This window comes from Capra hircus, chromosome 23 (genome assembly GCF_001704415.2).
Source record: "Capra hircus breed San Clemente chromosome 23, ASM170441v1, whole genome shotgun sequence".
Taxonomy (NCBI): domain Eukaryota; kingdom Metazoa; phylum Chordata; class Mammalia; order Artiodactyla; family Bovidae; genus Capra; species Capra hircus.
Genome location: NC_030830.1, coordinates 40,004,262 through 40,026,810, shown reverse-complemented (window position 1 = coordinate 40,026,810; position 22,549 = coordinate 40,004,262). Strand labels below are relative to the sequence as shown.

At 38.5% G+C, this 22,549-nt stretch overlaps 1 protein-coding gene across 3 annotated transcripts in view; it reads right to left on the bottom strand.

Annotated features, from left to right (window-relative positions):
• C23H6orf106 (chromosome 23 C6orf106 homolog) overlaps nucleotides 1-22,549 on the bottom strand; it is a 97,222-nt gene that overhangs the window by 37,170 nt on the left and 37,503 nt on the right. The window lies entirely within an intron of this gene.

Sequence of the window (22,549 nt, the reverse complement as noted above, 5' to 3'; positions counted from 1 at the left end):
TGCAATTGTAATTATCTTTTATTTTTTTGTCTGGCTATTGACTGTGAAAATGGATAAATACCTTTCACTATTGCAATTATGTAACTATTACTCATAATACCATTGTATCATGATTGGTCAGCAGAAAAATAATAGAATTCTATATTATCAAAACTATACTTAATAGAAAACTCTGGAATTACTTTTTAAAATCCAGATGCATATCAGAATTATTTTGGAATTTCTTGAAAAATACAAATGTCCAGGTATTTATATTTATTACATCTATTATATTTAAATTATTAATGACATCATTCAAGATGCTCCTATTCTTATTTTTTCTGCACTTGATAAAATATTCTCAGAAAAATGTTAACATGTCTCACTATGATTATATATATATATATATTTTTTTTTTCCCCTTATATTTCTTCTTGTTTTTGCTTTATATATCTTGGTTTCTGTTAGGTGTCTAATGTTTTATGATCTCTATCTTCTTTGTGAATTGTACCTTTTATCAGTAAAAACATTCATCTTTGTATCATTAAAAATAAACAACAATCCAGGGAAAAAACAATTAAAATGTTTGTGGATCAAATGACACAATAGAGTGCAAAGGCAAACCATGGAATGGAGAAAATACTTACAAATCAATATCTGATAATGGGCCAAAAAGTTGGTTTGGGTTTTTCTGTTAACATCTTACAGAACTACTTTCTACACTGGTCAATTCAATATATATACAAAGAGCTCCTAAAAAATAAAACTCATAACCTGAGTTTTAAAATGGGCAAAGGGCCTTGTGCCTGACTGCATCTGAGAAAGAAAGATGGGTCACCAGCAGCCACACTGGAGCCATCCAGGAAAATCAGGCCAGGGTTCTTGCTCCCTCTGCCTCTGCTTAAACCTGCATTGCTGATCCAAAAACACAGCCTTAATATGCTGTTTCCAACAGTACCTGAAGGATATAGGCTTCATTAAGTTGGACTAAGTGAACTTCTTTGAATGGGTCACCCAGGACATCTACCTTATCACAGAGACAATGTACATTAAAAAAAAAAAAAAGAAAACCTTTTTAATTATGTTTTAATGTGAATGGAATAGTCAACTGACTACAGAAATCTTTTAAAAACTTACTAACTAATCTTCTCAGTGGATTCATCTTCAAAATATGTGACTTATTTTCCCTCAGTTATATAAAAGTATTCATGCTGGGGGGTAAAATGTGCAAAAGGACTTTTGAACAGACAAACAGAAGGACCTAAAAGCACAAGTAAAGATGCTCAGTATCATTCATCATTAGAGAATACAAATGAAAACTATAATGCAGTACTATCTCATACTCATTAGGATGGCTACTGTCAAAAAGAAAACTTACTATTTTCTCTTTAGAAAAAAATAGTAAGTCTGGACAAGGATGTGGAGAAACTGGAACTCTTGTACCCTGGGGAGAGAAGAATGGTATAGTCACTATGGAAAACAGTATGGCATTTCCTCAAAAAATTAGAAATTTTTGCTACATGGTCCAGCAACCCTCACTTCTAGGTATATACCCAAAAGAACTAAAGGCAGAGTTTTGAAGAGGATTTGTATACCTGTTTTCATAGCAGCATTATTCATAATACCAAAAGGGAGAAGCAATCCAAGTGTACATCAATGGATAAATGATTTTAAAGTGTGGAATAGACATACAATGGAATATTATTCAGCCTTATAAAACTGGGAAATTCTGAACCACGTTAAAACTTGGATGAACCTTTAAGATGAACTGAAATAAACAGCCAGTCACAAAAGGACAAAAACTGTGCTACCACTTATCTGAGGTACCTAGAGAGACAGGAAGTACAATGGTGGTTGTCAGGGGCCGGAGGGAGAAGGAAAAGAGGAGTTAATATTTAACAGGTACAGAGTTTCACTTTTGCAAGAGTTCTGGAGATAGATGGTGCTGACGGTTGTAAAACAGTGTGAACGCACTTAACACCACTGACCTGTATACTTAAAAATGGTTAAGATGGTAAATTGTTATGTGTATTTATTTCACCACAATTAAAACAAACAAAACCCTGAGGTCTAGTAACTTTCAATTAGTAGCTCAGGGTCAATCAGTAATATATTACATGGCAGCATCAAAACCAGAGGGCAGATCTTTTAACTCCTAGACTAGTGCTTATCCGTAACAACTTGCAGCTCTTCCTCCCTACCTCCCCCTTCCTGCCCTCTCCAGTCAGCGTTGAGTGTTCCACCAACCAGTAAAGAGATAGTACTCATGGACACAACTATTCCTGGCAAAAAAGATGAAAATATTGACATTCTAATAATTTAAACTTTTATAGCCCACTAATATAACTGAATGGATGATAGTGCAACTGCAGAAAACCAATACAGCCTGAAAATACATTTAAGCAACTTAAATTACTAATTTAAATCTCAAAGTATAATCAAAACTACAAAGGGAATCAAAACTATAGCATATTAAGAGCCAAACATATGCAACTGGCATGAAACACACAGAATTAAACTGGCATTTAAACTGTCATTTTGCATTAACTTTTTGTTGTTCTTAAGTACCTCCTCTTCTTCATTTCCACTCCAACCCCTTAACAGGCCAAAATATTTTCCTGGCTTGAATGTGGGCACAGAGCTTTGACAGAACAAATGATTATCATCCCTAGACAGAAGTAGCAGCAACCACAAACTTGGGGTCTTAGGACTTACTCAAGGCCACCGAGACTTTCTAACCCTGCAGAGGGAGCCACCCTCATTACCGTCTCGCAGCTGAGGTACAACACACTGGGCCTTTCGGTCTGGACCACAATAGTCTGCTACGACCATCACCTTCAATCTGTCTCCCACTCTGCACACACAGAACCTTCAATTCAAGTCAAACTGCATTAGTCAAGCTCAACCATAGTTTATACTTATTTATTACAACTTGGAAATGTGATACGCTGTCACCAATCTGCATCTTTCTAGTTAAACTACTGCATCTCTGTGAAAGCCCCTTCAGACACCATTTGACCTAGAATGTTATTATTTCCTAATGTTTATTATTACTATTATTGAAAAGAAGCACTTTAAATAGATTGTATTATTTTTAAAAGTAGATGCAAGTTCACCACAAAACTAAGAAGATAATATACTCTCTGCTCCACATCCACACCATCTCTTTTACCATCAATATCCCATGAAGTGATATATGTTACAACTGATGAACCTACACAGATGCATTATTACCATCGGAAGTCCACAGCTAGGGTCACTCTCGGTGCTGCACATCCTGTGGGTTTTGATAAATGTATGATGGCATGTCTCTACCACTATACTGTCCCATAGAATAATTTCACTGCCCTGTGCCCTGCCTATTCACCCCTCCCTCACCTAGCCACTGGCAACCACTGTGTCCACAGTTGTGCCTCTTCTAACATGCTAATACAGTTGGAATTGTACCTTTTCAGACCAGTTTTTTTCATTTAGTAATATGCACTTAAGGTTCTTCTGTATCTTTTCATGAACTGAAGGCTCATTTCTTTTAATTTATCCATTCACCTACTGAAGTGCATTTTGACTGCTTCCAAGTTTTGGCAATTATGAATAAAACTGCTGTAAATATGGTAAGAATATTTCTGTTTTGTAACTATTCTAAATCAAGCAGAGACAGCCCCTCCTCTCTTCCTAGTTTGCTGAGAGTTCAATCACAAATAGGTACTGAATTTTAGCAAATTATTTTGCTGCATCTATTGATATGAACATGCTGATTTTTCTTCTTATCCTGTTGATATAGTTAATTATATTAATTGATTTTTTGAATGTTGAACCAGCCTTGAATATCTGGGATAAATTTCATTTGGATGTAGTGCTATTATTCTTTTTAAGCATTGTTGGCTTTGATATGCTAATATTTTGTTGATAATTTTTAGATCTATATTCATGAGATAACGGTCTATGATTTTCTTTCCTTGTACCGTCTGGTTTGGCATTAGGATAATGCTGGCCTCCTGAATGAGTCACAAAGTATTCTTTCTGCTTCATTCTTCTGGAAGAGACCCCAGAGTAGTTGTGTAAGTTCTTCTTTAAATGTCTGGTAGAATCACTAGTGAACTCATCTAGGCCTGGTGCTATTTTCTAAGGTTAGTAATTGTTGGTTCAATTTCTCTATAGAAACGGCCAATACAGATGGTTTATTTCTTGTGTGACTCTGCTAGATTGTACGCTTCAAGAAATTGATCTAGTACATCTAAACTGACCTATCAAATTTGTGGGCATTACATATGTCTGTTACCAACACGAGTTGCTCATTAATATTCCTTTATCATTCTTTAAATGTCTGTGGGATCTGAGTTGTTGCTCTTTCAATTACTGACTTTAGTAACTTGCATTCTCTTCCTTTTTTTTCTTAGCCTGGCCAGAGGTTCCTGAGTTAATCTTTTCAAAAAAACTGTTTTGGGTTTTGTTGATTTTCTCTATTGATTTTCTGCTCTGATTTACATTTTACTTCTGATTTAATTTGCTCTTATTGTTTTAGTTTCCTAAAGTGAGAGCTTCGATTATAGATTTTAGGTTTTTCTTTTTCTAATATAGGTATTCAGTGTTGTAAATTTCGCTTTAAGTACTGCGTAAAGTACAAGCAAACTGCTTTTCACAATTTTGATAGGTGTTATTTTCATTTCCATTTAGTTCAAAGTATTCAGATTTCTCTTGAAATTTCTCTTTGATCCATGTGTCAGTTAGAAGTGTGGGGATTTTCCCACTAGCTCTCTGTTGCTGCTTTCTAGTTTAATTCCATTGTAGCCTGAGAGGATACATTGTATAATTTCTGTTCTTTTAAACTTGTTAAGGTGTTTTATGGCCCAGAATGTGGTTTACCTTGGCAACAGTTTCATGTGAGCCTAATAATAATGTATATTCAGCTACTGTTCAGCAGTTGCATATGTCAATGATATCCAGCAGACTGTTGGTGGTGTTGAGTTGAACTATGTCCTTAATGATTTTCTGCCTGCTGAGTCTGTCCATTTCTGGTAGTTCAGTTCAGTTCAGTTCAGTCACTCAGTTGCATCCAACTCTTTGCGATCCCATGAATTGTAGCACACCAGGCCTCCCTGTCCATCACCAACTCCTGGAGTTTGCCCAAACTCATGCCCATCGAGTCGGTGATGCCATCCAGCCATCTCATCCTCTGTCATCCCCTTCTCCTCCTGCCCCCAATCCCTCCCAGCATCAAGGTCTTTTCCAAGGAGTCAACTCTTCGCATGAGGTGACCGAAGTACTGGAGTTTCAGCTTTAGCATCAGTCCTTCCAATGAACACCCAGGGCTGATCTCCTTTAGAATGGACTGCTTGGATCTCCTTGCAGTCCAGGGGACTCTCAAGAGTCTTCTCCAACACCACAGTTCAAAAGCATCAATTCTTCGGCGCTCAGCTTTCTTCACAGTCCAACTCTCACATCCATACATTGACTACTGGAAAAACCATAGCCTTGACTAGACGGACCTTTGTTGGCAAAGCAATGTCTCTGCTTTTGAATATGCTATCTAGGTTGGTCATAACTTTCCTTCCAAGCAGTAAGCGTCTTTTAATTTCATGGTTGCAATCACCATCTGCAGTGATTTTGGAGCCCCCAAAATTAAAGTCTGACACTGTTTCCTCATCTATTTCCCTTGAAGTGATGGGACCAGATGGCATGATCTTCGTTTTCCGAACATTGAGCATTAAGCCAACTTTTTCGTTCTCCTCTTTCACTTTCATCAAGAGGCTTTTTAGTTCCTCTTCACTTTCTGGTGGTGTCATCTGCATATCTGAGGTTACTGATATTTCTCCCAGCAAAAAGCAAAGGAGAAAAGAAAAGATATAAGCATCTGAATGTAGAGTTCCAAAGAATAGCAAGGAGAGATAAGAAAGCCTTCCTCAGCGATCAATGCAAAGAAATAGAGGAAAACAATAGAATGGGAAAGACTAGAGATCTCTTCAAGAAAATCAGAGATACCAAGGGAACATTTCATGCAAAGATGGGCTCAATAAAGGACAGAAATGATATGGACCTAACAGAAGCATACGCAGAGTACATCATGAGAAACGCTGGGCTGGAAGAAACACAAGCTGGAATCAAGATTGCCGGGAGAAATATCAATAACTTCAGATATGCAGATGACACCACCCTTATGGCAGAAAGTGAAGAGGAACTCAAAAGCCTCTTAATGAAAGTGAAAAGAGGAGAGTGAAAAAGCTGGCTTAAAGCTCAACATTCAGAAAACAAACTACCAAGGCCCTGCACCACAACTACTGAAGCCTGAGGGTCCTGGAGCCGGCAAGCCACAACTACTGAAGCCTGAGGGTCCTGGAGCCGGCAAGCCACAACTACTGAAGCCTGAGGGTCCTGGAGCCGGCAAGCCACAACTACTGAAGCCTGAGGGTCCTGGAGCCAGCAAGCCACAACTACTGAGCCTGTGTCCTGGAGCTGGCAAGCCACAACTACTGAGCCTGAGTGTCCTGGAGCCGGCAAGCCACAACTACTGAGCCTGTGTGCTGCACCTACCGAAGCCCACGCACCTAGAGCCTGTGCTTCCCAACGAGAGAAGCCAGCACAACGCAAAGCCCACGCTCCACAACCAGAGAGTAGCCCTCGTCTCCACAACTCGAGAAAGCCTGCCTGTAGCAACAAAGACCCAGTGCAGCCAAAAATATTAAATTAAGTAAGTTATATTAAAAACAAATACTGAATACTCCCCTTTATCATATATATTATCTCTGTTTAATCTCTGATCGCTTTCATTCCGCTACTCCTGCTTTCTCTGAACTAGCGTCAGTATAGCATCTTTCTCCATCCCTTTATTCTTATCGTATAAACGCATTCATATTTGCATCAAGTTTCTTGAAAGCAATACAGAGTTGGGTCTTGTTTTGTGATCCATTCTGACAATCTCTTTCTTTTCATTTGTGTACGTAGAGTATTGAGGCTTGAACGTGGTGACTGATATAGCTGGATTAGTATCTATGGTATTTGTTACTGTTTTCTATTTTTGCTCCTGTTCTTTGTTCCGATTTTTGTCTTCTACCCTAGCTCTGTCTTTTAGGTTTTAATTTTCTACCCTATCTCTGTCTTCTACGTTTTCATTGAGCATTTTATCCAATTACAGTTTCTCTCCTTTCCTAGTATAAAAGTTAGCTTTCTTTTTCAAATAAGATTGTCAGTTTGCAATGTATATTTACAACTAATTCAAGTGAAATCATAAATGATACTACATCATTTCATGAGTAGTTCAAGTATCATATATTAGGAAAATACTCCTAATTTCTCCCTCCCTTGTATCATTGCTGTCATTCATTTCACTTATTCATTTGCAGACATATAGGTATACACACACAGATCCACACAAGTGCATATAACTGAACACAACCGTACATAGGTGATTACACTGCTACTATTATTTTGAACAAATTGTTACGTTAGATCAATTAAGAATAATAAAAACAAAACTTTTAATTCTACCTTCACATACTCATTCTCCAGTGCATTTTCTTTGTATAGATCTGACTTTTTAACCTATAGTTTTCCCTCTCTCAGAAAAACTTTCTTCCACATTCTGTGCAAGGGAGGATGTTTTTTTTTTGTTCAGTCACTAAGCCATGTCCAACTTTCTGCAACCCTATGCACTTGCAGCACACCATGCTTCCCTTGTCCTTCACTATCTCCCAGAGTTTGCTCAGATTCATATCCACTGAGTTGGTGATGCTATCTAAACATCTCATTCTCTGCTGCCCTCTTCTCCTTTCGCCTTCAGTCTTTCCCAGCATCAGGGTCTTTCCAATGCGTCAGTTCTTCACATCAGGTAGCCAAAGTATTGGAGCTTCAGCTTCAGCATCAGTCCTTCCAATGAGTATTCAGGACTGATTTTCTTTAGGACTGATTGGTCTGATCTCCTTGCTGTCCAAAGGACTCTCAAGGGTCTTCTCCAGCACCAAAATTTGAAGGCATCAATTCTTCAGTGCTCAGCTTTTTGTATGCTCCAACTCTCACATCTGTATCTAACTACAGCTTTGACTATATGGACCTTTGTCAGCAAAGTGATGTCTCTGCTTTTTAACATGCTGTCTAGGTTTGTAGGGAGGACTACTGGCATCAAATTCCCTTAATTTTGGTTTGTCTGAGAAATTATTTCTCCCTAACTTCTGAAGGATAAGTTTCCAGAGCACAGAATCCTACGTTGGGAGAGTTTTTTTCACCCTTTCAATATTTCAAATATTTCATTTCACTGTCTTCTTCCTTGCCTGATTTCTGAGAAGAAGTAAGTCATTACATACTTCATCTTTGTTTCTCTATCTGGTTCACTTAGGTTCCTAGATCTGTGGTTTGGTGTCTGATGTTAATTTAGGAAAACTCTCAGTCACTATTGCTTTAAATATTTCTTCCGTTCCTTTTTGCTCCTTCCAGTATTCCAATTATGCATCTGTTACATCTTCTGTAGTTGTCCCACAGTTCCTGGGTATTCTTTTCCATTTTTACCCCCAGCTGTTTTTTCTCTTTGCTTTTTAGTTTTGTAAGTTTCTACTGATATAGCCTCAAGCTCAGAAATTCTTTCCTCACCGGGTCCATCCCAGTAAAGTGCCATCAAAGGCACTCTTCGTTTCTGTGCCCACTTCTGGTCTCTGGCTTTTGCTTTGCTTTCTCCTTGCTCACACCATCCACTTGTTCTTCCACGCTGTCTACTTTCTTCATTCCAGATCAAACCAGTCAACCCTAAAGGAAATCAGTCCTGAATACTCACTGGAAGGCATTTAATATGTTAAATTTAAAGTGTTTAACATATTAATCTCAGATTTACTAGTCTGATAATTGTTAACACTCCTGCCATGTTTGACTCTGATGCTTGTTCAGTCTCTTCGAACTGGGTCTGCTCTCTTTTTTCTTTTCTATTGAAAGGTGTACATGATACATTGTGTAAAAGGAACTGCTGAAAAGTACATTCTACAGTCCTATGACAGGCCTCAGTCTTTTGGTGAGCCTGTGCCTCTGAACTGTGAACTTCATCAGCATTTCTCAGCTTTCTTCCCCATTTATGGTACAGGAAGGCTAAGCGGACTGGAGCTGGGTGTTTCCCTTTCCCCACGTCAGTCAGGCTCTGATAAACCCACAGTGGGTAAGACTGGTAAAATAATTTCTCCTGAGGGCAGGCCTTAAGAAAAACACAATATTCTGGGTAATTTCAAAACAGTTACTTTCCCCTTTCACCTGCCAGAAGATTTAGGGGATTTTTCCTCCAGTATTCACTGGGAAAACCCAGTAGAGATTCTTGACATAAAACTCACAAAAGTGAGAAGACAATCCTAGAATCTTCATCTCTCAGGCTTGTCCACAGTGAGCCTCCAGCATTTTGTCAACTATGGTTCTGGTTTTTCGACCCCAGTACTGGTTCCCACAGAGGATTCTGCAGCTGGTTTCTGCTTTGGTAAAATTTAATTTCCTGCATAATTTTCAGTGCACATTAAGCTATATAATCTTCTGCCTTGGGTACTCCACCTAAGTGTTTAACTTTCTTATTTTATGACCTGGAATTTTTGACTCACCCTGAAGATGCCACTAGGGCAACAGATCACTGAGATACCTGAGATGGAAAAAACTTAAGGAATCAGCACTTACTAAGAGAGTTCACGTGAGAGTTGACAAGGATTACTGCATAAGGTATCACAATATAGTCCCATCGAAGAAAGCAGCAGCGGGAGAGCAGCAGTATCTAACACCTATACATTGCTTACCATGCCAGGTGCTGTGCTAAAAGCTTTTACATGCATTAACTCACCAAACTCCCTCAAAATCCTATGAGGTAAGTTCTGTTTTTCCTATTTTATAGGTGAAGAAACTGAGTCATTGAAAGATAAACTAATTTCCTAAGATCACACTGCTATTGCACTATTCATGCTATAACTATACTATCCATCTTCAATAAAAAAAAGAATATTTAAGAATTTAAGAATATTTAAGAATGTAACTATAAATGAACCAAATAAGTTATGGTTACTCTTTCTTAGTAAGCAACCCAAATTCTGTTTTCAAGATGGCTGTTTAATATAGTTTATTGTTTGATCACTATTTATGTACCTTGCCCCAGCACAACAAAAAGAATTATTAACCCACAGAGGGGAAAAAAAGTACATTAGTGGACACCAGGAGTTTTATGAATGTCTAACAGGTACGGAGTTTCCTTTTGGGGTGCTAAAAGTGTGTTGGAACTGAATAGATGATGGTTGCCCAATTCTGTGAGTGTACTAAATGCCAATGAACTGCTCACTTTAACTGGTTAACTTGCTATGTGAATTTTATCTCAACTGGAAAAGAATGATCTATTAAAATATTTTGGTTAATAATAAGGGGAAAGGTTCTAAAATATTAGTAAGCAGTAAAAAAGTAGGTTACATGATTATATGTAGCACAATGCCAAACCTGAAAAGCAAAAATTTTTGTTTTTAATATTTGGATACATAAACAGTGTCTATATCTGTACTTCAGAATAAATGTTCTTTCTAGTTTATATTTTCTGTATCTTCTAGGTCATATATTTCTTTTATTATAAGAACAAATACACTGTAAGTTTAGTAATGTAACTGATTTAGAAGTTTTCAAATAATAAAATGGCTGAAGTTAATTCAAATATATTAACAATTATAGTAAACATGAATTCTCTTAACACATTAATTAGAAGACAAAGATTGTCAGAATGGGGAAAAATAGCCTGACTATATGCTATCTATAAGAAACTCCAAATATAATGATATAGGTAGGTTAAAAGGGTCAAACAGGAAGTCAAGGGAAATTAGAAAATACTTTGAACTGAATGAAAATAGAGTATCTCAAAATTATGGTATGCAGCTATAAGCAGTACTCAGAGGGAAATTTATAGTTGTTATAGACTAAATATCTGTATCTTCCTTTCCCCCAGATTCTTACTTTGAAATAGTCATATAATACCAAATATAAGGGTATTTTGAAGTTGAGTCTTAGAGAGGTGATTAGGTCATGAGGGTAGAGCCCACATGAATGGGATTAGCATCCTTAGTTTGAAAGATTCCAGAGAGGATAAGGGCTTCCCTGGTGGCTCAGACAGTAAAAGATTCTGCCTGCAATGTGGGGGGTCAGGGTTCAGTCTCTGGGTCGGGAAGATCCCCTGGAGAAGGAAATGGTCACCCACTCCAGTATTCCTGCCTGGAGAATTCCATGGATAGAAAAGCCTGGTGAGCTACAGTCCATGGGGTTGCAGAGTCGGACACGACTGAGCAACCAACATATACAAACAGGATACAGTGAGAAGAAGGCCGTATCATGAAGTAGGAAACTAGCCCTTGCCAGACACTGAATCTGTCAGCACCTCTATCTTAGGCTTCCCAGCCTCTAGAAATATAAGAAATAAATTTTGGTTGTTTAGAAGCCACCCAGTCTTGAGCTTTTATCTTAAGACATTACAAAAAGAGTAAAGATAAAGACAAGTCAGGCAGAAGAAGGGAAATATTAAAAGAGCAGAAACCTATGCAACTGAAAACAAAAGAATAGAGAAAAGTCAATGAAACCAAAAGCTATTTTCTTAAAATCATCAAATTCTTTAAAATTAACAAGATTATCAAAGAAAAAGAGAGAAGACACAAAACATACAGAATGAGAGAGGATTATCACTACATGCACAGAAAGCATTAAAATGACTTAATAAAGAATAGTATAAACAATTCTACACAACATAAATCCAACAATTCAGTGAAAAGGACCAATTCCTTGGAATTACCCAAAGTCATCCAAGATGAAAGATAACCTGAACAGATTTATAATTACAAAATAAACTAAGTTAGTAATTTTAAACCTTCAAAAAAGATCCCTTCAGGCCCAGAAGGTTCCACTAGCAAAATTTTAAGAATAAGATGACCACCAATTCTGTACAATTTGCTACAGGGGAAAAAAAAAACTGGTACAAATATCAGTTTATATAGCTGCAGGCCACTAGCCACATGTAGCTACTGAGTAGCTGAAATGCAGCTAGAGCCACATGTTGAAATTATAATATTTTGGCTATACTGAGTTAAGTAAATAAAATGTATTAAGTGTTCCTTAAAGTCTTAGTAAGACTTAGGTCAGATAAGGTCTGCTTTCCTAATCACTTCTGATTTCTAACTACAAGACAACTGTTAGACTTAAGGACAAAACTGAAGTGGCTACTAAGCCAAAGCCTGATGCACTCTAAAATTCAATTACTTTCAAGATGATCTCAAAACAAAGCATAAGCAAAATCCTTAGAAACTGTAAGAGGAAACTGGAAGGGCACTGACCACAACAAAGTAAAACCCAGAGGCTCAAAGCACTCCTTTGAATGAAACAACAGAAGCAACAGTTACAAGTGGACATAGAACAACAGACTTGTTCAAAACCGGGAAAGGAGTATGTCAAGGCTGTATATTGTCACCCTGTTTATTCAACTTACATACAGAGTACATTGTGTGAAATGCTGGGCTGGATGAAGCACAAGCTGGAATCAAGATTGCCAGGAGAAATATCAATAACCTCAGATACGCAGTGAGGGAGACCTGGGTTTGATCCCCTGGAGAAGGGAAAGGCTACCCACTCCAGGATTCTGGCCTGGAGAATTCCATGGTCTGTACAGTCCATGGGGTCACAAAGAGTCGGACACGACTGAGCGACTTTCACTTTCAGATATGCAGATGACACCACCCTTATGGCAGAAAGCCAAGAGGAATTAAAAGAGTCTCTTGGTAAAGGTGAAAGAGGAGAATTAAAAAGCTGACTTAAAACTCAACATTCAAAAAATGAAGATCATGGCATTCAGTCCCATCACTTCATGGGAAATAGATGGGGAAACAATGGAAACAGTGACAGACGTTATTTTCTTGGGCTCCAAAATCACTGTGGACGGTGACTGTGGACTAAGATTAAAAGACGCTTGCTCCTTGGAAGAAAGGCAATGACAAACCTAGACAGTATATTAAAAACCAGAGAGATCACCTTGGCTGCAAAGGTCCATATAGTCAAAGCTATGGTTTTCCCAGTAGTTGTGAATGGATGTGAGAGTTGGACTATAAAGAAAGCTGAGCGCTGAAGAATTGATGCTTTGGAACTGTGGTGTTGGAGAAGACTCTTGAGAGTCCCTTGGACAGCAAGGAGATCAAATCAGTTAATCCTAAAGGAAATCAATGAATACTCATTGAAAGGACTGATGCTGTAGCTCCAATACTTTGGCCACCTGATGTGAAGAGCCAACTCACTGGAAAAGACCCTAGTGCTAGGAAAGATTGAGAGCAGGAGGTGAAGGGGACGACAGAGGATGAGACAGTTGGATGGTACCACCGACTCAATGGATATAAGTCTGAGCAAACTCTGGGAGATAGTGAAGGACAAAGCCTGAAGTGCTGCAGTCCACGGGGTCTCAAAGAGTTGGACACAACTGAGCTACTGAACGACAACAAAGCACTCCTACCTTGAAGCCCAGTGTCCAATAGGGACATTCTCTTTGTAAAGAAAGGAAACTATAAGCTGTTTAAAGTAAAAGGGAAGAAAAATTAAGTATTTTTTAAAGGGAGATTTTTTTTTCAAGGTAAAGATTATAGAATGAACTAATTTCTAAGTGATATGTATCTCTGTCATTCCAAGGAAAACCTCATTAGAGCACCATGTGGCTAGTCAAACCATCATGAAAAGAACAGAATGGAACTTGCTTTTCAGTAAGAAGATACCCTCTTCAAATATTCCTACCTTTAACTACAAGACTAATAGGGGGTTAAAAATAAAAAACTGTATCATGAGCCATAATTAAGGAATATAAACTGCATCATAGGAATTAAGATATCAGATAAAGTTTAAAAACCCTATCCTTCAATTATTTTAGATCCTAATCACTAGTCTGCTTAAAAAAAAAACCCACATATTTTTCAGTAGTTATGTAGATCCCCCACTTTCAGTTTTGTTTTCTGCAGGCTGAGTTACCCAAAGCCAACCTCAGTCTGAAAATACTAAGTGGAAAAGTCCAGAAATACACAATCTGTAAGTTTTAAACTACACACCATTTCTAAGTGGTGTGAGGAAACCTCACGCCTTCCTGCCCCATCCCACCCAGAACCCCCAGCCATCAACACTGCTTGCTCTTGACATCCAACCACTCACATCAACATGGTTTGATGATCCAGGATCACCCAAAGCAAATGGTCCCCTTGTAGGCATTTTATCATCTCACATCATCACAAGAAGGGCGAGTACAAACAGTAAGATACTGCAGGGGGGAGGGGGGAAAGGAGGAAGACCATATTCACATAACTCTTATTACAGCATATTGCTATAATTGATCTATTTTATTATTATTAATTTCTTATCGTACCTAACTTATAAACTTTATCACAGATATGTATGTATAGGAAATATATATATATACGGAGTCAGCACTATCCATGGTTTCCGGCATCCACTGGGAGGTCTTGAAATATGTCCCCCAAAGGGGGTAGAGGGAATGAGTGCTACTGTAGCGATAACTTAGGCGCTCACCATGATCTGGACAAGAAGCAACTATGCTTGCTTCCTTATTTTTGAGAGATATGCTCTGGTCTGATTCAGAAACAAGTGTACACAATGACACTCATTTAAAACTCCTATTACACAACAATTCAGTAAAAATTACTCATCTGAAACAATTTCTGCATATATATAAACATTTTTTTGTGGAGAAATGTACATATCTCCTCCACTGTAAGTCTTACTTGTTGCCTCATTTTTAATGTTTCCAAAACTAATATCACCAAATATGTTCATTTAATATAATGGCTCTTCCCTTCTTCTTCCAAGAAAAGTAGTCATTAAACCAATGATACATATTAAAATTATGTAAGAATCAAAGAAGTGCAGGAAGTTTTAAGGGTATATGTTTTACTATGATAGGGATATACTCTCTAAACACTTTTTAAAACTAGAGTCAGTCTCAGCTATAGCCCTTACCAATGCATACACACAAAAAAGTTAAAAGCAAATTATGCCAAAGTTTTTACTTCTTAAATGGTCAGTGGTTTGAGGATTATTTTCTTTTTAACAATAAGTATAAGAATAAATATAACTAAATATATTTGTTTTTTTAATGAACTGTCAATCCCCAAACTTTGAACCCCTGGAACCTAACATTTCAGATCAAAGATGTTTCTATTATGAAGGGCTCTGGCTCCTGTAAGGAGAAGAGATGCCGCCTTCAAATTATATTTTTGCTCTTCTACCAAATCCTTATAGTTAAAACATTTGACACTTCATACCTAGACATGCAAATATCTTATTTACTACATTCTAAAGATATATCCCTGTTTCATTTCATCTCTTGATTTTCCATAGTTCATAGAGGTTCAGGACCCACATGTCTACATTTTAGAGATTAATCTTCACAATGCCTTTGACTCCTGGACACAACCACCAAACAATAACGACCACTTGGTGTCAGTACAACCAAGTGGCTCATACAAACCAGGAAGCTTCTCTGAAGCTGAAATAGGCCATTACCTTTCATTTTTAAAATTTTTAATTGAAAGATAACTGCTTGACAATGTCATGTTGCTTTCTGCCATACAACAACGAAAATCAACCATATGTGTGTATATATATATACACACACATATACTCCCTCCTTTCCACTCCCCAGCCTATCACCTTTGAAACTTAATATAGACCTTAGAAGGTAAAGATAGTTAAGGATTTCAGATCTCATTTACAAATTGAAATGTCCCTTCTGAAGACATTTCCCATACAAATCACAATCAGCTTAGGCTACCATTTCTTTTATCAGAAAAGAAATATGTTTCATGACTACTCATATTTCTCATACTGAAGGGATCTAGAAATTAGAATCGAAACAGAGAGCGTCTTATTGAGGATAGTCTAGAAGCAAATGCAACAAGCTTTCTGAGTGCAACATAAAAGAGAGACATTCTAAAGGTAGGGTCAATAAGTAAAAGGGCAAGAGAACCGGTACTAAGTGCCAAGTAGGACAGCATCCAAGTACTAACAGAAGACACCGGTGTAGCATCCAGAGGAAGTCTATGAAACTAGAACTTCTTTTATACCATGGTCAGTTAGAACCCTGGAGAGGAATGAGGAGCAGCAATCCTGTACTACCTGGTTAAGGTGAACATTCTGTAAACTGGAGAAGCTGGGAGGTTCTAAAGTTTTAAGAAACAAATGGTGTGCTTACATAGGGGCACCCATCAAGCTTCCTAACCTGTGGGTCTATATTATGTATTATGATTTGGGAGCTTAATAAGAGAAGTTCCATTTTTAACCTCTGAGAAAACTAAATGAATAATGTTTAAGTATTTTGTCTACATGTGAATTGTCCCTAAAGACCTGTGTGAAGCCTTTAATAGGAAGAATTATTTCAAGTGGGAGAAACCTTCATTAGCACTTGATCACCAGAGTATCACATGACCACAGAGCCTACTTTACAACTAAAACCATTCTGTTTTAGAAGAAACCAACAAGGGCAGGGGTACAGCTCTCTTGTGGAACTCTGAAAGAGGGTGCTCTATTAGGAAGAGGGGAGGCATGTTTGTATGGAGGCTAAAATGGGGATGAGCACTCACGCTCCTTACTCCTTCCCAAGAGTCCAAAGTGTCCCACTGACAAGCAGGAGCTCCTTGGGAAACATTTCCTACCTAAGAGTCACCCTGCTGATCTCAGTCTAACCCTCATTTCACTCATTCTGGAAATGGAGAGAACTTGGGGACCATTTACCCCAGTCTCCCTAAACTCTGCCAAGTTCCAACACCCGGGAGCCAAAGTTTCCCTGTGAACCCTGTATGTTCAATGGCAAGAATATCATAAAACTACTTCAGATGATTTACAACTATAATTTACAGCTAATTCATAACTTTTGCCAAAACAAATCATTACTTATCTCTGGTCTTCAGTTTCCCCATCCATAAAGTACAGCTAATACTTCCCTAAGATAATTTATATGAAAAAGCCCAATACAATGCCAGACATAAAGTAGGCATTAGATAACAGGTTGCTTTTATCTAAGAAGCAAAATTCTGTAGGAAGAAGATAAAATATTTGGGCCTGAAAATGAATCTGCCAAGAATCAAATACTTAGTGGTACTCAATCAAGGGAGTTAGAAATGTGTGCAGTGAGAGAGGAAGGGTAGCTGTCAAGATGAACATGGGGAGCTATGCCTCACATAATGAAGAACTGTCCAGACGACAAGCCAACAGCACAATCCCGTGAGAGACTGAAACAGTACAACCATTCTAAAGTGAAAGAAGACCCACCCTTGTCAACTGTTAAATATAAGCAAAAGGTCCCTTTAGGAAGAGAAATGAGTTCAAACAACAAAGTATTACTACAAAAATAAGGAGAATGGATTCTTTCTAGAAAAGACCATCTAAAGACTACAGAAAAGACCACCCAACCAAAAACAAACACAAACAAACAAATAAGCTTTGTTCTTAAAACAGAAAGATGAGGCAAAGAGAAGTTACCTAACTTGTACAAGCCTGTGCCCAGGAAACATAGTCCTACATTCAAAACTCCTAGCACTCCACTAAACTCAGTGTTCTAGCAAGTTAAGAGCGAGCAGAAAACCTGAAAGAGCCAATCACGCCAAGGTTAACACGGCACCTTGGTTTTTTCCCACGAGTCCATAGTTGCGGCTTTATGCATATCATGTATATTTCACTTTCTGCCAGTCATTTAACAGTTCTGCTACCATTATGTGTTTTATGCTGCTGCTGCTAAGTCGCTCCGGTCATATCCGACTCTGTGCGACCCCACAGATGGCAGCCCACCAGGCTCCCCCGTCCCTGGGATTCTCCAGGCAAGAACACTGGAGTGGGTTGCCATTGCCTTCTCCAATGCATGAAAGTGAAAAGTGAAAGTGAAGTCGCTCAGTCATGTCTGACTCTTCGCGACCCCATAGACTGCAGCCCACCAGGCTCCTCCGTCCATGGGATTTTCCAGGCAAGAGTACTGGAGTGGGGTGCCACTGCCTTCTCCGATGTGTTTTATAATTAACAGTAAAAGGAGTTCATTGGAACATGGTAGCTTGTAAATGGAACTAAATTCTTTATTAGACTAGATGACCAGTTTACAAACTATACTCCCTACAGCAAAAGAGATTATCTCAGAAAGCAGGTGACATAGGCCAAGGAGGCTCCCAATTCAAAAAAGTCAGTTTCATTTCTATCTTTTCTTTTTTGGAGGAGGCATTCACATACATTTATCAAAGAAAAGATTCCACTAATTAAGAAAAAATGCTTGAAAACCATGGATTCAGATGAACTATTAAGATCCCATGAAGGTATAAGATTTCAAAGTCCTGAAAAACAACTCATAGACTATGTGACCAAGAAAGGCTTTCCATTTTTTACTGCCTTCAGAGCTAATATATTTACACTCTACCTACTTACAGAATTTGGGAGGGATGTTATAAGCATAAATTTTAATGTCCCATAGAGTGATAATTATTTTTAATTTAACATTAACACACACACACAATAAGACTAGAGCTCTCAAACAAGGCAGAACACCAGGAAGCAGTATCTCTGCATCAAAGAAATTTTTTTTAAAAGTCATGTATGTTGTCTTCCTCCTCCCTTAAAAACACTGACATGCATTTAAAAATTTATTGAGTAGCCACTCTCCAACGGGCTCAGCTTTTTCAAGATACACAAAGATACATAAGACATGTATCATCTTAAGTTTTTAAAGTGATATTAAACATTCACCAAATTAACTCGGCAGAAAGAGGTACAGTGCCAAAGGGAAGCAAAGGAGGGAGAGGGAAGCTTATAGGGAAATGGAGCTCAACATGGGGAAACAACTTCCGCCTGTGCAAGCAGGAAGACTCTCAGGAGCGGCGGCCTGAAAACAGAGTCCAAAAAGGAAGAGACACTCTCTCTGCGTGCTGACTGTAACATGACTGTTACATGATGCTGACTCTTTAGTCAACAGTTTACTATTTCGTAGGAGAAAAGGATAAATAAACAAACACTTAAAACACGATGTGTTAATTATAACAACAGGCGTGTGCATAATATACGAATTTCCTTGGGGTGGTGGGGAGAGCAGGAAGAGGGGAAGAGGGAAGGAGAAAAGATGACCTCACCAGGGCCCTGAGGATGAGCAGGGGTTTGTTGTAAGGAAAAAGGCGTTTCAGGCAACAGGAACAACACAAGCAAGGGCATGGAGAAGAGAAACCATGTGGTGTCTCTGGGGACTGGATGCGTGAGTAAAGAGGTGACAGGATGAAAGCGAAATGAGGCCAGACCAGATGGTGAGGAGCTTTATGCCCGATGCCAAGGAACTTGGCTCTATTACAGAAGGCACAAAGGTTTTCAGAAAGGAATGATTTCACAAAAGATGACAATATGAGACACACTTTCTAACGTTTTTTTCAGGCAGAAAAATATTTCAAGTTTCCACTGGCTGCAAAAATATATACAAGAAAATTAATTCCAGGACTTCTTGAAGTAACTTCAAAGGTCCCACTGGCTATGAGTCCAGATAAGAGCCCCCTGAGGATAGGAGCGATTTGTATTTATTTTTCTCTGGATCTCTAGGAAATGGGATATGGAGAAACAAATAGGAATTGGTGTGTGATTAAGGATGATAAGACAGAACAAAACATGACTCAAGCTTCTGGCCTGATCATCTCAGCTGGACTCCCATAAGAAGAATAAGTTTTGTCTAGGAGATGTTAAAATTCAAAACTCTACAAAATATCCAGGGGTTCTGTCCATAAGCACTTCAATAAAGGTCTGAAGCTCCAGAGAGTCTGCACCACAGACATGGCTTTGAGCACTGCCGTATACGCTGCGCTAGTGACAGCTGAAGCCATCTGGGTGGATGAGGTCCCTGAGAATGAACAGCGCGCAGCCCACAATCTAATACAGGCATACTTTGGAGATAAAGCTGCTTTGGTTCCAGATCACTGCAATACAGTGAATATCGCCACAAAGTGAGTCACATGAATTTTTTTGTTTCCCAGTGCATATAAAATGTTATGGACAAAAATGAAGTCTGCTGCCCTGACTGACTTCCTTTCATGAACAATCTTCTCTACAGCATGAAAGGCTGTTTTGACCGCATTTTCCCCACAGTAGGACTTCTTTCAAAGTTGGGACTCAGCCCTCTCAAAGCCCGCCACTGCTTCACCCACCAGGTTTACGCAGTCTTCTAACTCTCTCAGCAACCTCCACAGCACCTTCACCAGGAGCAGATTCTACCTCGGAAGCTGCTTTCTTTCTTCATCCTTAAGAAGTGACTCCTTATCAGCTCAAGTTTTATGCTGAACTTATTCAGTCATATCTTTAAGCTCCCCTTCTGGTACTCTTGCTACACCCACTACACCTACAGTTACTTCCTCCAGTGAATTCTTAAACCCCTCCAAAGCCATCCGTGAGTGCTGCAATCAACTTCTTCCAAAATCTTGATCACATTGATCCTTTGACCACCCATGAATCACAAATGTTCTTAATGTTCTTAATCTTTTCCAGAAGGATTTACTCTACCTAGGTGCATCAGAGAATTCACTATCTATGGCAACTACAGATGCACAAAATGTATTTATTAAAGAATAAAACTTGGAAGTAGAAATGACTCCTTGATCTATGGATAGTGTGTTAGTAGACGTGAAAATCTCGTACATTTCCCTTGGAGCTCTTGGGTGACCAGGATCACTGTCAATGAGTAGTAACATTTTGAAAGGAATCTTTTTCTCTGAGCAGTACAAGTCTTAAGAGTGGGCTTGAAATATTCAGTGAACCATGTTGTAAACAGATGTACAATCATCCAGGCTTTGCTGTTTCATTTACAGAGCAGAAGCAGAATAGATTTAGCATAATTTTTAAGGACCTTAGGGTTTCAGAATGTTAAGTGAACACTGGCTTCAACATAAGGCCACCAGATGCATTAGCCCCTAAGCAAGAAAGCCTGTCCTCTGAAGCCAGGCACTGCCGTCTCCTCCTTAGCTATGAAAGTCTTAGATGGCATCTTCTAACATTAGTATTTTGTCTGCATTGAAAATCTGCTGTTTAGGGCAGCCACCTTGGTGAATAATCTTAGCTACATCTTCTGGAAAACTTGCAGCTTCTACATCAGCTCTTGCTCCCTCACCTTGCCTTTTTATGTTTACAGAGATCACTTCCTTCCTTAAACTTCAAGAACTAACCTCTTCTACTAGATTTAGCCTTTTCTTCTGCAACTCCCTCACCTCTCAGTCTTTACAGAGTTGAAGAGAGTTAGGGCCTTGCTCTGGATTAGGTTTTAGCTTAAGGGAATGTTGTGGCTGATTTCTTCTTCTATCCAGACCACTCAAACTTTCTCCACATCAGCAAGAAGGCTATGTTACTTTCTCATGATTCATGTGTTCTTCATTGGAATAGCACTCTTCCTTTCCTTGAAGGACTTTTTCTTTGCTTTCAAAACTTAGCTGTTTGGTGAAATCGACCTAGCTTTCATTTGGTCTCATCTTTTGTTTTGCCTTCCTCACTAAGCTTAATCATTTCTAGCTTTTGATTTAAAGTGGGAAATATGTGACTCTTCCTTTCACTTAAAACATTTACAGGCCATTGAAAGGTTATCAACCAATCTAATTTCCACATTGTTTTATCTCAGGGAATACGGACGCCCAAGGAGAAGGGAGAGAGATGGGAGAATGGCTGGTTGGTGGTCAAAACACATGCATTTACCAATTAAGTTCACAGTCTTACGTGGGTACAGCTCACGGCACCCCAAAAGTTACAATAGAAACAACACAGGTCACTCATTACAGATCACCATAACAAATATAATAAAAATGAGAAAGTCTGAAATATTGGTAGAATTACCAAAATGTGACACAGAGATGCAAAGTGAACAAATGCTGTTGAAAAAATGGCTCCAGCAGCAGATATGCTCAACAAAAGGCTGTCACAAATCTTCAATTTATAAAAATTAAAATTATCTGTAAAGCACAATCAAGTGAACAGCAATAAGTCAAGGTATGCCTGTAGTCCCAGGGCACAGATGAGGCTAGACAGAGAAAGAACACTCAGAGGAAAAACAAGAAAGGAATCATGTGTGACTAAGAAGGTAGACATTTCAGAAACCATTCAGAGTTTGGAGCCAAATGGTCAGTGTGAAGACTGGAAAGTAGCTACTGAATGTGGAAACTCGGTAGTTGTTAATAAACATCACCGAAGTGGGTATAGGATGGACCGGGTTGAAGAATAAAGGGATATGGAAATAAGAGATAATGAATGGAAATCACTCTGTCCACAAAGCGTGGCAATAAAGAGAAGGAATGAGAGGTCTTAGTGTCTTGGCAGGTCATCAGAGACACAGGCACATTTTGTGCATTATATCTTTTTTTTAATACAACTTGTCTCTAGAAACTGTGAGAACAAAAACTGCCTTCAGTATTCTTAGAGCACCTACTAGATTATATTATACAAACAGCAGTGCTACTAAAGTCATTGTTTAGGCTGCAAGATATATCTCACACACTTCACTAAATGTTAACTAAATTCCAGCGTAAAGAGAACACTAGACTGAATCAATTAATCATTAAATTCAAATCATTTA